Source organism: Colias croceus, chromosome 2 (genome assembly GCF_905220415.1).
Source record: "Colias croceus chromosome 2, ilColCroc2.1".
In the NCBI taxonomy this organism is placed as follows: Eukaryota; Metazoa; Arthropoda; class Insecta; order Lepidoptera; family Pieridae; genus Colias; species Colias croceus.
Window position 1 is genome coordinate 434,109 of NC_059538.1, and position 14,005 is coordinate 448,113.

The window sequence follows — 14,005 nt, forward strand, 5'->3', positions numbered from 1 at the left end:
CTTTTAAAATTGTTTGTTTTACTGCGAAGCGTTTGTATATCAGGGATAAAATACGCGACTCGGATAATAAAGTTAAAACAGTTTGGTCTATTATTAATGGTGAAATGGGTAAAAGCAAATCAAGTAATACCATAAAACTTGTAAATAATGGCATGGTTATTGACAAAAATGCTGATGTTGCGCTTGCTTTTGAAGATTTCTTTAGTAGTGTCCCTGCTAGCATTACTAATAATTTAAATTCGTCTTCAATACTTGCAGAGACCTTTTTGAGGGACCATGTTGCGGGGTGCAGTACATTATTTGAATTGCGTCACGTAACTGCTAATGATATTGTTACAGCATTTAAGACACTTAATTTAAAAAATACTTGTGATCTTTGGGGAATGTCCGTAAATTTAGTTAATAATATAATAGAAAATATTGCAAACAATTTAGCTTTCATATTTAATAAGTGTTGTGACTATGGTACATTTCCTAATTTACTAAAGCTTAGTAAAGTTATACCTCTATTTAAAAAAGGTGATCAAGAAGACTGTAACAACTATAGACCTATCTCGATTTTACCAACATTAAGTAAAGTTTTCGAAAAGTTAATATTAAACCAATTGACTAGTCACTTTGCTTCTAATGATTTGCTGCACACCAAACAGTTTGGTTTCTCAAAGGGGCGCTCAACCACAGATGCTGGAGTTGCACTACTAACACATATATATAAGGCATGGGAAAACTCAAAAAATGCTTTGGGGATATTTTGTGACCTCTCCAAGGCATTTGACTGCGTTGAACATTGTACTTTATTGCGTAAACTTAATCACTATGGGATTAAAGGACAAGCTCAGAACCTCATAGCCTCATACCTTCATGATAGGATACAAACTGTAGTTGTTAATGGAGAACGTTCTAGCGGTGCGTCAATTAACATTGGTGTTCCACAAGGATCTATTTTAGGACCCTTCTTGTTCTTGGTATATATCAATGATCTACCTTATTATTTACAGGATAGGTGTGAAATAGTTCTGTTTGCAGATGATACCTCATTAATATTCAATGTGGATAGGCATGACCCAAATGTTGACGAAGTGAACAGTACTCTTTGACACATATCCGACTGGTTTACTGCTAATAATTTATTATTAAATGCCAAAAAAACAACTTGTGTTGAATTTTTACTACCTAACGTTAAAAAGTTGAGCAGAAATATTACCTTGAACGGGGAGGTATTACACCCTACAGAATCGACTGTATTTCTTGGGTTAACATTGGACGAGAAACTACAGTGGGGAGCCCATGTCAACACCGCTGCAGGTAAGCTCAGTTCAGCAGCATATGCAGTCCGAAAGGTAAGGCATCTCACCGATGAAGATACAGCTAGATTGGTTTATTTCAGCTACTTTCATAGTATTATGTCCTATGGAATTCTACTATGGGGCAGGGCAGCAGATATAGAAACTATATTTATCTTACAGAAAAGAGCCATTCGCTCTATATATAATTTACGTGCTCGGGACTCACTAAGAGATCTCTTTAAGAATACTGGTATACTTACTCTACCATCACAGTATATATTTAATAATATTTTGCATGTACACAAAAACGCCGACTTACACACAAGAGTAGGAGATAGACACTGTTATGGCACAAGGAACAGAAATAGAATTGAAATGCCATTTTTCCGATTAGCTAAAGTTAAAAATTCATTTATGGGTCAAGGTATACGCTTTTACAATAGAATTCCTCATAATATTAGAGAGTTTAGTAGTTCTAAATTTAAAACTTATATAAAAAATGTACTAGTTCAGAGAGCGTACTACAGTATTCAGGAATATATGGACGATAAAAACCCATGGAGGGTTGTCGCGTAAAAACCACAGGACAGTTCTTTGTATATTATGATATAATATTATGTATTTAGATATAAGTTACATATTATGTAATATCGACATGATTTTAAAAGAGCAACTATGGAGTTTCTTGCCGATTCTTCTCCATAGATCACTGCTTTCCGAATCGGTGGTAAATGTTAAAATAATTATGTAATGACGATTCGAAAGTGCTACTAAATAGTAGTCTAATTGAATAAATAAATGTTTGAGTTTGAGTTTGAGTTTGAGTAAGCAAGAATTTCAGAAACAATAATAATAATGAAAAGCTCCACTATTAACCACGACACGGTAATATATTATTTGTCACCGAGACATTAAAAATTCGGATAGTTCAGGATACATCGCCCATTTTTGCAAGTGACTACTATCAAGCTAATTTTCCGTTTGTAGCTTTATTTTGATGAGACGCCCAATAATTTCGTGTACGAAAGTCTCGATTGTGGTAGCTAACAGAGATAACAAGGATAAAAAATTTTGATTTGATGGTTCTCAAATATTTATTACTAACTGAATTTTTTTTTGTTCAATCTCAAGATAATTACCTAAATTATTCGAAAAAATATTTGTCCTACAAAATCTATGGTTTGTTCAAAGAGTCCCCCTTTCCAAAGTGTATCGATAACGAGGTCATCATAAATGATTACTAACAAGCTGATTTTTTTGTTTTCACTTAGTTAATGTTTATATAATTCAACAGACATATTGTCCTACAAATTGCGTAATAAATATTTGAGAACCATCAAATCAAAAAATTTTATCCTTGTTATCTCTGTTAGCTACCACAATCGAGAGTTTCGTACACGAAATTATTCGGTGTCTCATCAAAATAAAGCTACAAACGGAAAATCAGCTTGATAGTAGTCACTTGCAAAAATGGGCGATGTATCCTGAACTAGGAGTAGTAAAGAATATGTCAACGGTTTTAACATTGGGCGCCAAATAGACATGTTATCTAATGTAAACCACCGCCCATACATATCCGCAACATTCAATCACTGATGTTGGAACAAAAATACACACAGGAGCTGAAGAAAAGAACCAGTGATCATCATCATTTGACAAAATTATCAAAAAACCGGCCAAGTGCGAGTCGGACTCGCGCACGAAGGGTTCCGTACTATGGAGACCCCCCCTTAATATATACCTATATTTTTTAATTTTTAGTTTTATTGATATAGTGGCAACGGATTTCCGTTTATGTATTTACATCATTTGTGAAAATTTCAGCTTTCTAGCTGTCACGGTTTATGAGATACAGCCTGGAGACAGACAGACAGATAACGAAGTCTCAGTCCCGTCCCGTTTTAACGTTTCGGTACGGAACCCTAAAAAGAATTTCCACCAATCGCGAGCAGTTTAAAGAATTTAAACGTAGAACATCAAGGACACTACACACACGTTGACCTATAATTCACACACGCACACAAGCGCGGGGCGACCTCCACGGGCGGACTGTATTTGTGAACTCAAGGTCCAAAGCAAGCGCCGATCAGCTTGTTTACTTCATATTTTTCCACAGATATACGCTAATGGGCCCGTTATTAGTTGAGGAAGATCAGTTACATATTACACTAACATCTGTGTATAGGAATCATGGCGCTATCAATTCGTCTAAGCCTCAAAGTAAAGTTGAATGAATAAATATTTGAGTTTGTAAATCATCTATATAATATTATTTATTATCGTCTGACTTGCGATAAATAATACAACATGCATTAGGTACTCTCCACTCCCTGTAATGTTATTTCAATAATTAATTGCTATTCATATGATTTATATAAAATTCTAAACGTGTATAAAACTGAGGTAACACTATTATTTTCCTCGAATCTATAAATACGTTATACAGTCATGAGATCTTCTTAGCGAGACATAGTCCACGTTATTTAAACATGTTTAGTGACAAAAGTAATGGAGCCAGCAGTAACAGTTGACAATGTTGATCCATTAAATGGAACGAGACCATATACACGGTGTAAAACCAAAGCAGAGGCCAGCGCAGGCATTTATTATTGTGATAAAATGGCGCTCTGTTTTCCGGGTGGAAAGTTGTTCCGACCAAGGTCGGAGCCTAGGGCACTGCTCTAGTGCCAGCTGACGTCACGACGCGTCACACCCGTCTGACCTAATGCAGGCACAAACTCTCGTGATGTCATAAATTTTGAACATCTTTGTCTTAGATATCTCAGAAATTTGCCATACAGTAAAATACGACGTACGATAATGTGATCATCAATGACCTGATTAACATTATTGTTTTCTTTTATCTTTTTCATTCTACCGATCCCTTTTAAAAGGCAGCCTTTTTTCATTTTTTTGCATCGAATAAAATAATATTTAAAAACACTTAACTTTTTTTTGTTATTGCCTTACATGTTAACATAAACCCTTAACCTTCAATATGTTTAATGTTTATTCACCTACAAAACATATTCACTAACTACGCTATTCCAATCTCCAACCGACCCGCCGACCATATACGTTTGATGATCACAAACGGCGTCAATGGAGGAAATTCCTTTAGCATGCCAACAATTTATCTCATGATCCAGTTCTAGGCGTTTATAGAAATGACCTTCTGTGGGCGACGTCCCTTCACCTGGCGATGCAATTGAGATGATCACGTCGTGTGATTGTAAAATTGCACACGACGCTCTTCCTGCATCTTCATTCCTAGTGGTATAAAGGGAATCTCGCGTAATTCCTAATAATGTATAATAGTACTGCGTAGTATTTATAGACAAAACATCCAAGGAACCAAAATTCAAATATATTTTATTCAATACAAATTTAATGTGTAGTTAGGTTTACTATTAACGTAAACGTACCTGCTGATTGCGATGACTTTTTCTTTATTTTATGTAGCTATATATCTGTCTGACTATTATACTTCCACGGTATACGTTAAAATTCCTAAAACGGGTAAAAAAATAATCATTTTTGCAAAAAACAAGCACTAAAAGTTACCATACAAGAAAATTTAAATATGGGTTGAAAGTTTTTGCCCGTGGTAGTATTTAATAAAAAAATAAAGGCAATGAATTCCTATGAATTAATAGACAAATGAACAATTAACTAAGCTCGAAGCAACTGAAACGCTCAAATTAAAATCAACTCTTCAAAGAGACGACGCAGAATAGCAAATCGGAGACAAAGTTACGATATTATCAACCACGTCATTGACGCACACTATAGATAAATAGAAAATTGCAACAAACAGCACCATGATCTAATTTATTAATATCGAGTTACCACGAGGAAATTAGTATGCAAGTTTCATTATCATAGCTCTGCAGAGGACACAAGTTATCGCTGGAAAGGTCAGCGCCGATTGATTTCGATAGCAAGCACTCGAGATTATGCCGCAGTTTCTATTCATGATGCTACGTTGAGCTATTTCTGGTTTGATTCCCGCTCAGATCGCGGTTTAGTGTAACCGTTCCTTGGGTTCAATAGTTTGTGAAGATTAGAACTACATAATTATATTATGTGGTACTCAAAAGTTAAATAAAGGCTACAGTGTGAATTCGATTGATATAAACCAAATTAAAAATTAGATCGACAACATGTATTTAAATTTCTGTGAAAAACGACAATTTTAGCTAAAGCTTTAATGCCCAGGTGGTCTTTATTTTCCTTTGATCAATGATTCATCCTTCACTGAGTAAAATTCAGTCTTTTTTGGACATGAATATTAAATCAAAATCAACTTACACACATCTAAATACACATCTTTAAAGCTACCAAAATTTCTAGAAGTCTTATGTCTTACAAAACTTTTCATAGAACTGAACCCAGGAACCGACTATTACCATTTACGTGATACCACTGCATCGTAGGATCCAAATTAGCCCCTTGTTTAGTCCTTCGTCGTTAAACTAGATTGACCTCAATAATCAACAAGCTACAAGAGCATAGCTCGTTACCATATACAATAACAATGTTACAATTAATAAATTGTAGTTAGAAATGTATACAGTTGAGACATGCGTCCAACAGAGTGCCGACTGAAATATTTAATGAGAATATATTTTAAACACGTGGTTTATTAGAGCTATCTCTAATACCTATATTAGAGAATAGCTTCCACCCGCGACTCCGTCTGCGCGGAAAAATTAAGATTTATTTTTTTCTACGTATTTTTCCGGGATAAAAAGTATCCTATTTTATGCCCAGGATAATAAGGTATAATTATACCGTTAGTTTTCACGTGATGCCTGAACATACAGACAGACAGAAAAAAAAATTTTTAATCACATATTTGGGTTTGGTATCGATCCAGTAACACCCCCTGCTATTAATTTTTTCAATATTTTCAATGTACAGAATTGACCCTTCAACAGATTTATTATATGTATAGAATAGATAGCTCTAATAAACCATCCGTCCAACCAACCGTCTATACCCTGAAATAAAAAATATGTTAATGATGACAATGTATTTAAAATTTTACCTACTATGTTATTTTATATTCACAATATAAGAAAATGGATAGTTATTATCAATCTCGCTGATATTGTTGAGAACAATTATAATAACTATTTAGTCTCAATATAATTTGTTATCTTTGTTTATAACATTGCATCTACTATTATATATTGTGCATTATTAAATAAAAAAACGACGTGTGGCACTCGGGGACTGCCGCGGTAAAGCTATTGCATGCTATGCCTTCAAGCCACACCTCCGCCCGTCGGAGTGGGGAGCGTGAGGTTTTTTCGTTACGGAATTTTCTCGATTCGGTCCCCGCGCTCAAGGCCCGCGATAGAAGCTATGCAATAGCTTAAAAATATTCCCAAATGTCTTGTCTCATTATGAGTTATGACATAGTTTTTCATTTACACAAGTATTTATCCTCGCAATTAGTTTATCCAGAAATCATAGCTAAACAAACCGCGTTTTAAACCTGTTAAAATTCCTACATTCCCAAACACTATATCACTAATACAACAAGCGTACCTTTGCCTTGACGATTCGAGCCAAAACTGCCCACTGTTTCTTAGTTTCTATTTCGATTCTACGACAACATTACGAGAACAACGCCCGAGGTGAAGACCTTCTTAAAGACAGACAAGTTCAAAGCTATTTAAATTCCATTAATTACATAAAACAACATCTGATCTGAGTGTAATTGTAGTATATTTCTCGGGAGTAATTATGTGATCTTTACATTTTCAGTTTGCACGATCATTTTGATCAGTACCACAATCAAATCACTACATAGTATAAAACAAAGTCGCTTTCTCTTTCCCTATGTCCTTTGTATTAAATCTTTAAAAATACGCAACGGATTTTGATGCGGTTTTTTTTTAATAGATAGAGAGAGATTCAAGAGGAAGGTTTTAGTATATAATTTATTAGGTTTTAGACAAAGCGGGCGAAGCCACGGGCGGTCAGCTAGTACAACCTATATTTTTCCTTATGCTTCTCTAAATTTCATACCATGTGCTTCTTATAACCATGTATATAAATCTTTGATATTCAAATGAAATAACAAACACCTCTTTACCAAAATTTTAAGCATTTACTGATTGTATAGTTATCAACCAATCCTAAAAAAATTGTACCAATACAAAATATTAACATTGAAAACATCGTGGACCCTGCAACGTTGAATCATAATATGTCAAGCATAACAATGACTCTTGAGAGGAAAAGGCGATAATTTCGTCACCAGCGGTCGAAGGTCACCCATGAAGGTAAAGGTCCTTCGAGACCGTATTCCTCAACGATCGAGTCCTATATTTAACCAAAACTTGAGTCAGTAACGTAATTAATAAATTTAATAATTGAGGACATTTGGTTCAATTCGGTTCTTAGAATTGAGTAAGGATAACTCGTTTATATTTAGGGAAATACAACGTTTTTGAATGATTGTAGTATTATTCATCATCACATTTATAATTGTGTTGTGACAACATTTGAAATTTCGACTTTGTTCGCATAAACTCTGCGGTTGTTATTTTATTCGACCACCATATAATTAAAGGATATTCCCGATTCCCATAGAAGACAGATTTATTGACAAAATATTACGCAATAGCATTGAAATAGACTGTATACATTATCCTTAAAATATATTTATTTATTTAACCATTCATTGTACCACACTACAGCAATGTACAGTATATATAATTGTATGGATGCGAGGTAAAGTACAAAAGGTGACCTTATCGCTTAAAAGCGATTTCTTCCAGGCCACCTAAGTATACTTATAGAGTCTAATTTTCTGCCTACTACGAGTAAACATGACAGTCATCGTTATAGGGATGAGTTTTGAGTTCCTGGTAATTTTTTAAATCTCACATTTTACTTACAAGTTTAACAAAATAATCCATTTGCTTGTAAACAAATGTGTATTCCATCAGTCAATCTGCGTATCATGCTGTCAGCACCGGTGCCAAGAGAAAGTGCGAAATATGCAAAACATTCGACTGGACAACAAAATGATCGAGTTTCATCTTTCCAATACATTATTGTAGTAGAAAAACAAGGGTATTGTATTTGAAAAAATAATATGACGGCCAATAATTAAAACTTCTGAGGTTATTTCTGAGATAAACTTTTATAGGATATAGAACTAATTACTAATTTTCAATTACCTAGCGCAAAACATAGATACTCCATAAAAACTAACCACCTAACAACCTAAGCGCACATTAAGTGTAATCGACCGTCATAATATTATGAAATAACAATTAAGCACTAAACTTATAGAAAGCCACATTAACGCAGAATATATCACTTGTGTCTATAATTAATCGAACGAAGATATCACAACCTTGAAACGTCCTAAAATAGACATCAAAGCAAAAGTGACCAACGTAGAAAGTCAACAACTCAAGGTCACACGTAACAGTTCAAACCTTGCCTGATGTCATGTCACCCATACATGCACACCTGATACGTGGAAAAATTGTTACCCACGAAAGTGTACTCTAACACTCGACGATAGAGTCGATATTATAGATGATTAGCGTGATGAGGTTTAGTCAGTGCCCCCACGTCGAGTAGTGAAAGTGAAGGTAGAGGTACGCGGAAATACTCGCTTACTTAGATTACAATTTAATTACACGACCATGTATTGAATTGATCTTCTTATCTTTGTCTTAGAACTAGTAATTTTAGAGCTGATGACTGTAATAACGTCGAAATACAAATCCACGAACAACCTCGTAATATATAAAGTGAGAAACATAAAAAATGTAAATAAGGAAGTGAATACGCAAAATATGCAATCTCAGATGTAGAAGGTCGAATGAAATAATTGGAAGGGAATTCGTTACACGTTTATGATCCAGGACAATGTCATTACTCGAAATAAATAAACTGACGACATTATGTTTTATCAACAAATAGTTATTTTAAGGGGCAGCGTAGCGAAACAATTTACTTTTGTTTTTAAAACTTTTAAAACTCATTTTACTGAATAGATTGTTGAAACTTAACCAACAGTAGAAACACAATCATCGTTAACAGAGATGTCTACTTCATTAGATCCTAAATTACTCACGACACTGCCATAAACCATTAACTTTCCATAGCATATCAAAATCCGCAATCACCGCGCTTAGCAACTTACCAAATCTTGGAAAGTGCGGCAGAACCGCCGACTCACGTGAAAGTGACACGCCGAAAGACGCAGCACATCAGCTTGCGCAAGCGCCGCTCCAAATACGCCACTCTCGGTTTCGGCGGACCACGGTCAGGGACGGTGTGGCGACCGTTTTTGTTATGTCGGCCACTTTTGTTTTTCAAATTCACGGTCACCACGCTATTTCGTTTGGCTTATCTTTGTGGGTCGCTAATCCCCTTTGTTGTTGATTTAGCAATATAATAGTGGCAAAAAATATCTTGGTCTAAATTTCAATCTAATTTTCAGTAATTTTAACGAGCTGTTCATTGAAGTGGGTGGCGTTTATTATGAGTTAATCTCGTTTATCCATATAAACCAAAAATGATTGACATACGAGTAAGGAATTAATTCTTAGTGCTGATTTACACAGGGTCAGTAACTGCCTACAAATTCGAGGCAAATTAGTGCTGACCCGAAAAAAAACCCTGTGTAAACAGATTTGAAGTCAGTACAGAGGCTTGAAGTCTATGTAAACAGTTAAAGTCGGAATTGTCGCCGAAATTCGGCGCCGCGATTGACTCGTCTACTGACCCTGTGTAAATCAGCACTAATTCTAATTTTATTTTGTATCCTGTAATACTTGACCCGAAATATTTTACTACACTTGTATCACGATGTATTAAAATAAATAATAAACAATTATTTTCCTCTTCAAATATAAATTCTTGCAAAACCCCACCAGTCACTACAGTCTAGAACGGCCGAGACAAACGCATAAATTAAAAAATACCACATACAAGCCAGCAATAATTATTATACCTAGACATCTATTAACAAGCCTAGATTCTAGATAGGGCTTTACGCAAACACATTGTCGCGAATGCTGTAACACAACTTTCTATTTCTTTAAAGACATTTGTATGCATAATAACGTTTAATTTAACGCCCATAGTGTAATGGTTTGAAACTTTTACAAATGGTAAAAATAATATCCAGAAAGTACAAGATGTGATTCCTTTTGAAAATAATAAAATATCACTGATCCAAGTGCATTTTATTCATTTATTTTATTAACGACTTAAAAGGAGAGGATATAAATTCATGGGTATTTTATTACGAACATTCCCTTATAGTCATAATAAAATGGAATATAATTTTGTACTTACTTCTATATTCCTCATATATTTTCAAACTCGAACATTTATTTATCAAACTAGACTTTAATGGAAACGCTTCTTAATCACCAAATATGATTTTAATTTAAATGTTAATTATTATAATTATTATTTTATATTGAAAATTTTAATATTTATTTGCAATTTCATAAGGTACAAATCATGTAATAGATTTTAAAATTAAGCTCTCCTTAAATATAATGCGCAATATAAAAACCTCGCCATTCCACTGTGATCATAACCTTAAGATGATTCATAAGAATTTCTCAACGTCATAAAGAACTTACTGTTACGGGCATTACCATCAGGCGCCATCTTTGTAATCGCTTCCTGGCGCAACTCATTTACATACTTAAAACGGCACCGAAATGCGGCAAATGAAGCGCGAAAATTAATAATAATCACCAGGAAAATTCCAGATGCAATTACACAATTAAATGCAGATTCACAAAGAGCCTTCGAATTAAATTGTTTTGTATTGTACTACGAGACCAATGAGGAAGGAAATGACGCGGAAATTTCAGTGGTGCATAAAGATCGGCCGAAAAAACTGAGCCGGAACCGAATTGCGCGACCTCAGAGACAATTCGTCGCAAGGGCGAGCCCTTTATCGTTAGACGCAGAGACTAGCTGATAACAACGGCCCAAAAACTAATCTAGGCACAAGGTCTCGGACCTAACTCAGTGGGTAAAGGTCAATGCTAATGTTTTATATCATAGCGCCGTGAGGCCAGCGACTGGAATTTTTACCGTGAGCTTATCTGACATTGGACATAATTTTGATGGTCACGATAGATTTATTGTGTTGACAATTGGATTTTGAACTGTAAATAATCAGATAGTATATTTCTGTGTTGTGTAGGGTCGTGTATAAATTACTGACGGTGATATTAATAAAGATTACGTTGTTGGATTTATGTAAGCTTGATAGCTCGATTGCATAGAAACGAGACACGTATAAATAGGTAAGAAATAAATTATATGCTTACTAGTTAATAAATAGCTACCGTCACCTAAGTGACTGTAAACTAGAAGGTCCATAGTAATAACACGATTAAAACAGCTAAAAATTTAAGGCTAGCATCTGTGATCATTGTGTGATATACATCTACCTTTACCCATTAGGATAACAGAACAAAAAACTTCATTGTTACTAACACGTTCAATGCGAGGACCTTGATGATTTTCGTAACGAACCTTCCACGCACTAAACGCAATTACATGACTATTAATTATAAAAATTTGAAGGTGCTCGACGCAGTATCGATTGCTATCGTCGTGACGATGGACCCATAACATCGGTTCCAGCAATTAATCAATAAAGTAAAGGCTAGAAAAATATTGCGATGCAGTAAACTGCTTCCTAGTGTCCTTGCTCAATGCACGATTACAACTGTACCTAATTTGGAATTCAGTAAAAAATAACTAGTGAATTAGCACGCCACTGCAAACGGGATTGATCGTGTTGATCTTTTAATTATTGTGGCAGAAACGATCAGAACAATATTAAAACGTTACATAAAATATAATATTGAGTGGTCTTATTACATAGCTATTTATTAAATAATAATAAAGACGTAATATTTATTCAAATAATTGGTATAAAACACAATACACAGCTATGGAACCTGATCGAAGGTTTTTCACAGGTAATCTTCTTTTAAGGCCACAGGTACAAACTCCAAACTTCTCGATAACGTTAACAAGCCTCTCGAGGCTATTCCTGATTAACAAGAAAGATGCAAATGAAAACAAACAATTATAATTGTATATTGTGAATCAATTAAGGTGTTTACGAAAAGGCAGCAGGAAGCGACCGTGGCGACGAGGCCGCCGCGCCATGCAACGCAGAACCAGCCTCGATTCGAAGAGATTTGCGTAATTAAACAATTAAATTGTGGTAAAATTATGCCTATATGTAAATTGTATAAAAATTACATTACAATAATTATATATCCTTTTTAAAATCACGATCAAATTAAGGAAATAGAAGAGTATAAGCTAATAAAAACAACAGACCACAAAAATATAAAATACAATAATCTACCATAACTAAGACCCAGCTACGACGACATATTCTATCTAAAATTTATTAAACAATAAAGCAACCAAAAAAGATCAGAAGACAGCTACTACTTCCAACAACCAAACACCCACCACAATGGCTGAAAAGTACCCAATAGCTTCTCCAAAATGTGACCAGCTAAACAATATTCCTTATATTGCATTATCCGATCCACGCACCGTGCCCGTATGTCAGCGAGGTCAACAACAACACAGTGATCACTTGTGACATTTACACCAGCATTGAGGCCTGCGATGCCAACTCTACGGATTGCCATGTATGGTGAATCCGGCCGATTTCCGTGTGTTGAGATTTCATATATTAATATTTTATATCTGGAAGAATTTACGAAATCTACAGATTGTTGAATATGTTCGTCCCTTTAAGAAGAATATTCAGCTTGATTAGATCCCTGAAAACTGAGAATTGATCATTTCCTACTTCATTAAACATAATTTAAATACAATTTTTTATTATTAAATTGTCAATCAACTCATACCTAACGCAGTCAACGCCAGACTAAAATATGTAGTAGTAATAAAATAGATAGAATGTCTATTTCATATTTTTAAAAACTACCTCCATTTACGTAATTAATTTTATAAACATTTATTTCCAAAACTGGGACGGCATTTGTTCAACTATCGTTTGAACCTCATTACATTATTAACGAAACACATTAAAGCGCAATAATACAAAATAGAAAATTATTTAAATAGCTCGTCTTTCATGATTTATGTACGAGTACGATACACAGCCCGCATCGATTTACATATGGCAGCAGCAACTAATTGTTATCTACCCACTATATTTTATATGTCCACGAAAACATTTTCAAGGCGATTTTTTAAATTGTCAACTCATTTATTCAATAATAAAGACTTGAAAGTCGATACAAAAATATACGTGTTTATGTTTCTCAAATTACAGTGTAGCTAAGGTGTTATTTATTTCGTCATAATATACACTATCAATTCATTGCATATATTCAACAACGAATATAAATGAAATATATTGTAAAACGATATTAGATAGCTTAGTTAAAATTTATTCATCCATATTATTCGAGAGATTTTCTGAACCAAATTAACAAAGTTAGTGACAAGCACGTCCGTTTATGTCAACGTTCGGCGGGCGAGTGGATCGCGTGCGCGTCGACAGGCGGAAGCGTGCGCGCGCGCACCCGCACAAGGCTACGCTCATGACCTCGCCTCGTCTTTGTCTAGCGCTATCTAGCGTTTGTTTACCCGCGAGGCCGAATGCATCATACTCAAAGTACCAGAGTGCTAAACGATTATTGTTGTTA

At 34.7% G+C, this 14,005-nt stretch overlaps 2 protein-coding genes across 4 annotated transcripts in view; one reads left to right on the forward strand and one right to left on the reverse strand.

Annotated features, from left to right (window-relative positions):
• The window catches only part of LOC123700744 (ecdysone-induced protein 74EF), a 163,860-nt gene that overhangs the window by 32,880 nt on the left and 116,975 nt on the right, over positions 1–14,005 (forward strand). The window lies entirely within an intron of this gene.
• Positions 1–14,005, reverse strand: part of LOC123700781 (U7 snRNA-associated Sm-like protein LSm11) — a 31,725-nt gene that overhangs the window by 3,677 nt on the left and 14,043 nt on the right. The window lies entirely within an intron of this gene.